This window comes from Aphelocoma coerulescens, chromosome 18 (genome assembly GCF_041296385.1).
Source record: "Aphelocoma coerulescens isolate FSJ_1873_10779 chromosome 18, UR_Acoe_1.0, whole genome shotgun sequence".
NCBI classification, from domain to species: domain Eukaryota; kingdom Metazoa; phylum Chordata; class Aves; order Passeriformes; family Corvidae; genus Aphelocoma; species Aphelocoma coerulescens.
In genome coordinates, this window is record NC_091031.1 from 10361416 (window position 1) to 10370507 (window position 9092).

Below are 9092 nucleotides of genomic sequence, written 5' to 3' on the forward strand. Positions count from 1 at the left end.
CTCTGTGTGAATGTGTAAGTGGACTAGTTTTTCCTCAGAGAACTATAGACACTGTTAACTGTGGCCAGATTCACTCCCTTTTTTTCTGTTTCGTCTTCACAATTCTCACATAAGTATTTGAAACAGCATTCATAGCTCTCTCTGAGAAGAAAAGTGATTCCTGTGTGTCACAGAGTAAATGTTTTCCTCTTCTTTGGTGATAAAATTGCTCCAGAGAGAGTGATTTCTTCATTTCTGCTTTTGCATTGGGAGGTGAAATTATTTCCTCCTTTGGTAGTAGAAATGTGGCTGTGGAACTGCAGAAGAAGGGTCCTTGTATCCTGTTGGACTAACCCCTACCTGTGTAACACAACAGGAGGGAGGTATCCTCTGTGGCATCACATTTCCACAGGGAACCAGGATCATCATGTGTTTGGCTCGTGAGAAGTGTTTGCAGCATCATCTCTGTTCTCTGAGTCTTCAATATCAGGAGTCTCCACAGGAGCTAACTCAGAAAAAAATTGGAGGAAAGTTGTAGACTGCATATCTGAATGTCACGGAAGATTTCACTTAGCAACCTATTTCATGCTCAAATGAGTTCTATCCTCCTTCTGTTCAGCCAGGAATGATACATCAGTGCCAGAGAAAACAGCATGTGCTCCCTGGTCACAGAAGTATTGCAGAAAAGGGAGTTGTGTTATTGGGAACTTGACAATGTCCCACAGAGACTGGACAACACTGGGCAGTGGTTGTCAGTGACTTGCATTTAGCTCCAGGGAGGGTTCTGGGCTTCACAGAGTTGGCTCTGGACAAAGCAGCAGTTCCTTCCTGTCCTCACCTGAGATGTCCATGCAGCAATCCTGCCAGTGGCAAAGGGCAGTTAACATGCCCAGGAAGCAATCCTCTTATGCAATGGCTGCTTGGATTGTTTGGGAGCAGGTTGTGGCATGGCATCTATTAATCTGCATAACAAGGACGTTTGGCTTCCACATCATGCAAAGCATTCAGGATGCTTCCAGCACAGGCAGTGTGTTAGGAGGGAGGTATGCAAGGAGTTCAGAGCAAGGACACGGCACGGGCTGGGTGCTGACACTAGCACAGCTTTGTCCTCTCAGAAAGGAAAAGGGAAATTAATGGTTTGGCCATTAAGACTGAAAGAAGAAAATGATGGAAATGTGTTTCTTGAACTGTGATGGTCAAATTGCAGATGATGAGAGAAGCATTTTTAGGCTATGTAACTGTGCAGGAGAGCGTGTGTTTGTGTGAGAGTTTGTGTCTCTGTGGAAATGAACAGGGGTTCTCACACAGACCTGCATTTTCTATTGCCTTGAACCAAATGCTCTGCCATTTCTTCTGGCAGAAAATGTCCCAAATAGACAAGCCTGATTTGCCTGTGGCAAAAGGCTTTTACTGATAGTTCTCTGAGCGCATATTGGGCTGGACACTTTGATCACAAAGCCACCATTCTGGTGGTTTCTCTCCCTTTTATTTTGATCTATTTGCTTTCCATCAAGCTTCCTTCCTGTCAGCACTGAGCAAATAACACGTGTGGCTAATACAGAAAAGAAATAGGGAGGCTGATGCCTTCCCAGCCAGGTCAGCCAGAGGAGCTTGCTAAGTATGTTTGTCATTCACTTGTTGTCTCAGACACTGCCAGAATATTTTGAGCAGCAAAGGCCCCTGCAGCCCTGCTAGCTGAAGGGCATCAGCTGGCAGATTGGCTGTCTGGTGGGAAGCCCTCCTTTCCCCATCTCCCAGTGCTCAGTGCCTGACTGTTTTCCACCTTAACACCGGTTTCCACGCAGGATTTGTTCCTGAGGTTTTCTTGTCAGATAACAAGGCTGAGTCTGGCACTGTGACAGAGACAAGACTGCCACAGACCCAAGTCCAGGTCCAACCAAGCAGTGAGGCTGAGCAAGAATTCCTAGAAGGCAGAGGCACATGGAGAACACATATGCAACACATATGTACATATATACACAGCTGGCCACATACCAGCACAGGTGAACACACTGAGCACTCCCACAAATACCAAGGGCACAAGAGACCTCACCTCGTTCCCCGTGGGCAGTTCAGGATGAGGTTCCAGTAGAGTCAGTGTAGATGCTCCTAGCTACCAAGGGAACCTTCTGGTACCTGGGCACACTCTGTGTGCCCAAGACCTGTCCCTGGATCGCAGTCTCCTCAGGCCACATGGTGTGTTCCTCATGACTTGTACAAAGGCAGCTCTGAGAGGTGTTAGATATCTGAAGGAAGCAGAGGACTTTCCCACTTCTTCAGATAACCTGTGTTTGATTACCTACTGCCATTGTACAAAGCAAGGTTTGCCTGCATTTTTTATGGATATAACTTTTATAAATTTTAGGGTGTGGTTCAACGTTTTCTTTCTGTTAACAAAAAATGCCTTTTTTTTTCTTTTTTCTTTTTTGTGCTGCAAAATCCTATCTTCCCAAGCTCCTGAATTATGTCTTGTTGAAACATGCAGAAACCTGCAGCCCGTGATTTTTCCAGAACTGTTTGTATGTCTGGGCTCCAACAGCTCCACTTCTCTGATGACAGTAAGTCTTTTGCAGTTGTCACCAGATTTGCCATTGTTCTGGTCTTGCCTTTCTAGAGCAGAAGACAAGTGTGCTGCTGCTTAACTGTACTGCATGATGGATCAGTTGCTGTCACTCATATGGATAAAACTCTTCCACTGGCATTGTTCAGCAAGGGCTAAATGGCTGGATAATGAAAAGGAGAGGATGAACTGGGGTTACATATTCCTTCCCTTGCGTTGGACTTGACTTCAGTGCACAGATTCCTGATGGAGGACCCCTTCCTGCCTTTTGGAGACAGGGTTCATTTTTGGTGTGTATGGACATCTGACTTGTGCCTGATCCCAAAAATACTATGACATTGCTCATTTCCTCGGTTCAGAAAAGCAATTGGGCCACTTTGACCCTGTTCCATTCCCACATCTGTGAGATAGAAATTAGAGCCATGTCTGTATGGGAATCACAATGGATTTTCTCTCCCAAATCTTTTGTGATGTTGTCTGGTTGCAGAAATTGTATAGCAAATCTGTGCTGTGGCTGCACTGTGCCCAGTCTTGGTGTTGGAAAGTCAGAAAGGAGCTGCATGCCTATGCTGCTCTGCAGCCCAGAGACTGTTCTACTACCATTAATTTCTGTTACATTTCATTTCATAAAGAGTCTTACTCACTATTCTTGTTTTATTTACATGTTTTCTTTCTGAAATTCTTTCTTACTGTACTCCACGGTTTGGGTCTCTGTCTTTTTGTTTTTCAGTTTCTTTCTCTCTGGGCTACTTACACCTACATCCCTTGTGAGGTTGTTCTGCTGGGAACCCATTCCTGCCAATCATTCCCATGGGCTAATCAGGATGGAATCCCTGATAATGTTAGCACCATTGATTTGAAGGTATTTGAAGCTGGTCCACACCCAACATTTTGATTATTTCTGATAATGTTTGCAAGGGGGTTTAGTAACAATATTGGTTAAGCAAATTCTTACCTCAAACTTCTTCCCTCCTGTGTAGAGAAAGACAGATATTTCTGATACTGTACCTGAACTGAATAAAGGAACAGACAAAGTTAAAAGTAACTATGCCAAAAAGAGGGCGTCTCATAGTCTCTCATGTCTCTTCCTCTTTGAATTTTCTTCACAAATGATCTGCCTACATTGAATCCTACTGTCCTAGGAAAGATCTCAGGCCTGGGATGAAAGTAAGTGTTGTGGACAGACCTTTCTCATCTAAATAGAGAAATGAGCTACCATCGACAGAAAATCCTGTTTTCCTTGATAACATTTTATCTATCTTCTCAGATTTAATTGAGCACAGCTCTGCACTGGAGTGGTTCTGGCCTCAACCAGAGAGCTGGCAGTAAGCTAATGTTGCTGCTACTGAATTTCTCTGCTCCAGCCTGAGCTCTGAAGTACCCAGCATTGATAATGATGCCTTTTTGTGCACACTTTGGTTTTAGTCTACAAAAGCTGTGTTAGTATTTGCAGCATGTTTTCTTCCTTATTTAGCAGTGTTTATTGATACGTAAATCACAAGTGCTGCGATATATTCTCAAATTCATTCCTGAGTTCCTCTTAAAGCCTGATATTTTATTTGCAATTTCCATTTCCCTGGCATTGATTTGAGCACTGTTTATACGCACAAGAAAGTAATTCAGTTTCTTCAGATTTTAATTCCTTTAGCAGTATTGGATGAGTACCCTCTATTCTTGGTGCATTACTATTCTTCTATTTATTCCAAAACCTATTGTTAAAAAAAGTGGGAATATTCCTAATTGCTCTCTAGTGAAAAATCAGCTTTTCTGCACAGGTCTGTGCTCTTTTTATAGCCTGATCATCTGTTGGATTTTTGGATGCTCTTGAAATCTTCATTGCAACCAAAAAACTCACAAGTAACTCCCATGGGATTTTTGGTAATCTAGAGCTAGCTCCTCAAACAGCTTTAATTTAAAAATCGTTTTTCTCTTAATCACATTGATAAAAATTACCCTTGGTGCAGCACTGTTGCTGTTACAGCATGTCTCTGAATGATCAACAATAGAACCAATATGCCTTCAGACTGCCATTGCTAATCTTATCACGGAAGCAATTTTATTCCCCTGCTATGAACAGTATTTTTTCTTCTTTATAGTCAGGTGTACCAGATGTGAATCTTGTCAGATAAAAGACTAAACTGTGATTCAGAAGTAATGAAAAGTACCAAGATCTCCAGGAAAAAAAAAAAAAGGGGGAAAAAAATGAAGAAAAGGGGGTCATAGCTCACAAATCTATGGATTATTCAGTCCAACACTTTATTCAAGAAACATTCTCCATGAGATTTGCAGCTTGCCTGTGCTGTTGTCAGCCATGCTCTCAGTATGACAGGGCATGCTGGAGGCATCAATGCACTCTATGGACCCCTGATGAGCTCTCTGATAGGGAATGCTCAGCTCCTGCTGCAGCAGCATTTCTGCTGCCCTCTGTGTAAAACGAGAGCTGCCAGGAATGTTAGCACCAAAGAAACAGAATTGCTGAAACACTGATCATTCAGAGCAAGGCTTCTCATCCCAACACTTCCCAGTGTTAAGATGCAGCTGGGCACTGGACTCTGGAGATGGTAGGACACACTTTCCTTAACCTAACATCCCTTTCTCCTGTTGACTAATGAAGTGCATGGATTTGGTGAAATGCATGCTTCCCTGATGGAAGTGTCTAGTCCAAAGTGGTGTCGTAGTGCTATGTAGTTCAAAAATTCCATATGAGGCAAGTGTGGAAGGGTTAACTGGTTTTTGAGTAAAACAGGTTGATGAACAGAACTACCAGAATCTTAAAAATATTCAGGGGGAGAGATCCAGAATAGGTACAGGGAAATTTTGGCCATGGCAAAGGTAAGCTAGCATTTCTGGGGCTAGAACCAACTTGTGAAGACTGCCCTGTCCCATGCACCAAAGCATGGAGGGGCTTTGAAGATCCTTCTGCCTCCTAATTGTACTCTCTTGAGACTGCTTCAAGGTTAATTTTTTCAATGCATTTATGGTATAGCTAAATGGTATAGCATAATATGCCACGTAAGTATGTACAATGCTTCACACTTCTGTATTTCAGAAGAGAAAGAAGGAAGAGAGAAACTGCAACTCCAAAGATTTCTTAGCATCACTTGACTGTGAAGTGGAGCAGAAGGTAAAAATATAATACCTGGGCAGGTGCTGAGTGAATATCAAAGTTGCACAGTTACTTAGGCTCCTCCTGTGTTTCCAGGAAGCATCCATGGAAGAGATCTGGAGAGCGGGTCCTGGATGAGGACATGACCTTCAGGATGCCCTTTCCATCACTCACCAAAGCAGCTGAGGAGCTCCTGTTACAGAACAGGTGTGTGGGGTGAGAGGGCTGGGTGGTGTCTGGGTGGAACAGTCAAGAAGAAAGACAACAGGTGGTAGAAGGAATTGAAGGTGGAGAAGGATTTGGATCAAAAGGAAATCAGGGTTACTAAAACAGTGCAATTTTGAAAAAATGACTGCTCCTCCTAGAAAACATGTCTGAGAACTTGTTGAGCAGTTGAAATCACTGACAGATAACAGGTATCATAAGGGCACTTGTTTTTGATAACCTTGCTTTTGAATGCCATGATTTGAAGAAACACGCATATCATCCTTGTCTGAGATGTGGCTGTACTCTTCTGAAGAATTGTCACGTGTTACTTATGATCTAAAAACCAGTTTTAACACCTCCTGCCACAGAGTAAGATTCAGGCATTTACATACAGAGCTATAGTGTGTTATGTTGTATTACATTTTTCATGCCTGTTTCCCCCTCAATTCCACAAGGGCTCATTCACAATCTCAAATCACTCCTAGGAAAACCAGATTTTTCTCTGTGTTAATTCTAAGCATCTCCATGTTTGATTTGAATAGTCTGTATTGCAATGTGGAGGCATAGGCATAGTCCATTCTTCATTAAAGCCACATTTTTTGGTTACCCCAGGCAGGTGTCCTTCAGGATGGGACAAACATTAAAAAGTGTTTTGGAATACCAAAAGAGGAAGAAATTATGAAAATTTCCAAGAGCATTTAGGGATGGGAAAACTTCCTGCCTAGCTTAAATTCTAATACCCTGTGCACTGACTTGTGTGTCTGCCATGAAGACCATCACATTTAGATTCTGTGTCTAGAAGTATTACCAGCTTGCAAAGTAGTCACATGTCATGCAAAGCCCGAAGTGTGAACCCATCCTCTCCGCTCTCCAACAAGTGTCCCACATTCTACTCATCCTTCCCAGTTCCCACAAGCACTTCTGCTTTCCCAAGCTGCCCCCCTTCAGTGTTTTCAGCCTTTTCTTTTAACATCACTGCTCACAAGGCCTTGGGATGTGAGGAGGCACCAGACACAACCTGCCTGCCCCTCTCACAGGGCCAGGACAAAGCAGAGATTCAGAGAACAGATCTGTTTCTCAAGGCACTCTCTTACTCTTCTTAGCAAGGCACCCATTGTAGGGTATTTGGCTTGATATGGGTGGGTGGACAGTGCACAAGAGCAGTTATCAAAAGCAGCAGAATTAAATCTAGGGTCAGGTACCAACAGCCAAATGATGTTACACTGTTTGCTCTCTTCCTTTATCGTCCTTCCCTCCACCTCTAGCTTCTGCCTCTTTCTCCCCTCCTCTTCATGAATTTTCTTGCTCCCCATCTCAGTATTTTTTTCTCCATTTTTCTTTCTTTCTAATCTTTCTCAGTCTCTTCTTTTCCCTTCCTCTCTTTTCTCTGGTGTTTTCTGTGTTTCACTGTCTTTCTCCATTTCTTTATTTCAGTATCTACCCAACCCACATGTCCTCTGCTGTTCCTCTCTCTCTCCCTCTCCCTCTGCCTCTCCTGCTCCACCTGCCTCTACCTCCTTTGCCTCTCTCTTCCTTTCTCTCTTTCACTCCCTGGCCCCCTTCTGCTCTGCCATTGGGGAAGGAAGTGCCTTCTGGTCGAGGCAACGTAGCTGTGGGCTGAGAGCAGAGACAATGAGTACTTGGAGAACTGGAAAGCTGAATTGTTGGCAAGAAGCCTCTGTGAGGAACCTGTGCCTCCAGGTCAGAAGTACTTTCTCCATGTCTTAGTGCCTCTCAAAGTGCTGATGCTTTTGTGCCTGGGAGACACAGTCTTCCACGCCCAAGCTGTTGAAGGTCAGAGAACTCCATAGTCCACATGGGGCAGCAGCTCTAGTGGAGCTCATCAGCTGCATCTATTTTAAACCTTCTCTTAGAGATGTTCCCTTCGGCCAGTTATGGGCATTTGTATCAGCACATTTCAGATCACAAGCAGTCTGACTCCAGAAATAGTGTGCCAATGCAAAATGACTCCTGTCCTCCAGCTAAGGCAGCAAATCAAAAGTCAGGAGAAACTGGTTTTCCTTACTTGTCCCTTTAATATTCTGCTCTGATTCCAAAAAGCCTCCAGCCATGCTCTTTCCAGGATGGCTGGTGGCAAGGCCAGGTCAGCACAGTGCAGTGGCTGTGATTTCTCTCCCTTTCCCACCTGTGCAGTTTGAATTCTGGCCCAAGGTGTTGTCTCTTAAGGAACCTGCAATGTTACCTTTCATCAGTTGAGCATGGATTTAGGAACAAATGCCAGACCATAATTTCTGACGGGTGGGAGAGGAGCCCCAACAGTTCCACGTGCTTCAAGTGCATCACGATTCTTCCCCAGTCAGACCAGCTTGTTCATTTTGGAGAGTGATTGCAATATTGTCCAAAGGGAAGAAGGATTTTTGGCATTGAAATATGGTCCTCAAAGTTGTTGTGATAATTACTAGTCTGTCAGCAGGTTTAAAAAGGTACCCAAGGTTTCTTTTCCTTGTTGCCCTGATATCGCTGGCACTGATGAAATTTTCACAGCTTCACACATAGAGATGATGTCTCTGAGGAGCATCACTTACAATGAAACAGGAGTCAACACGGGGCGTCATCTTTTCCTTAAATATATTTAGCTGCTGCCTAGCAAACTACTTCCATATTTAGTTATAACATGGGAGGATTCCATGGATGTAAACCTCAGTGTGTTTGGGAAGAGGAGGACCTCCCAATCCTGAATGCTGTTCCTGCAAACACACTGCCTGCTGTGGTCAGTGCAAAAGGCTGTGCAATATCTCCAGCTCGCTTTCCCAGATGTTTCACAGCTTTTTGAAGTACTTGCTGTAAATGCAGAGGTGTAGACCTAGCCAGGAACCTTGAGGGACCTGTAAGAGTTCCTGTAGTCAAAGCCAAGTCTCATTTACCATTCCCCACACCTGCCTGTAGAATCTTCCCTCAGCAGCTACCTGAGGTGCCAGGGTCTAGTGAATGGCTGCTCTGTATGTTAAGCTGCACTGCTGCTTCCTGTGGAGGTTGCCTCCAGACACCCATTCCAGACAAAGGAAGCTCTAATGTGAGTGTCATTGTGATCTCCCAGTGGGCACGATCTCTTTGCTTCAGGGTGGAGGTACCTGCGTTCTCCAGACTCGCCACCTGCTCAGGCTGCACGGTCCCCACTGGGACAGGGTCAAGAATGGCTGGGGTTGGGAAACATCCTTGCTGCCTTGCCTTTCCTCATGGTCAGCTTTTCCTCATTTTTGTCCTGCTCATGCATTATGT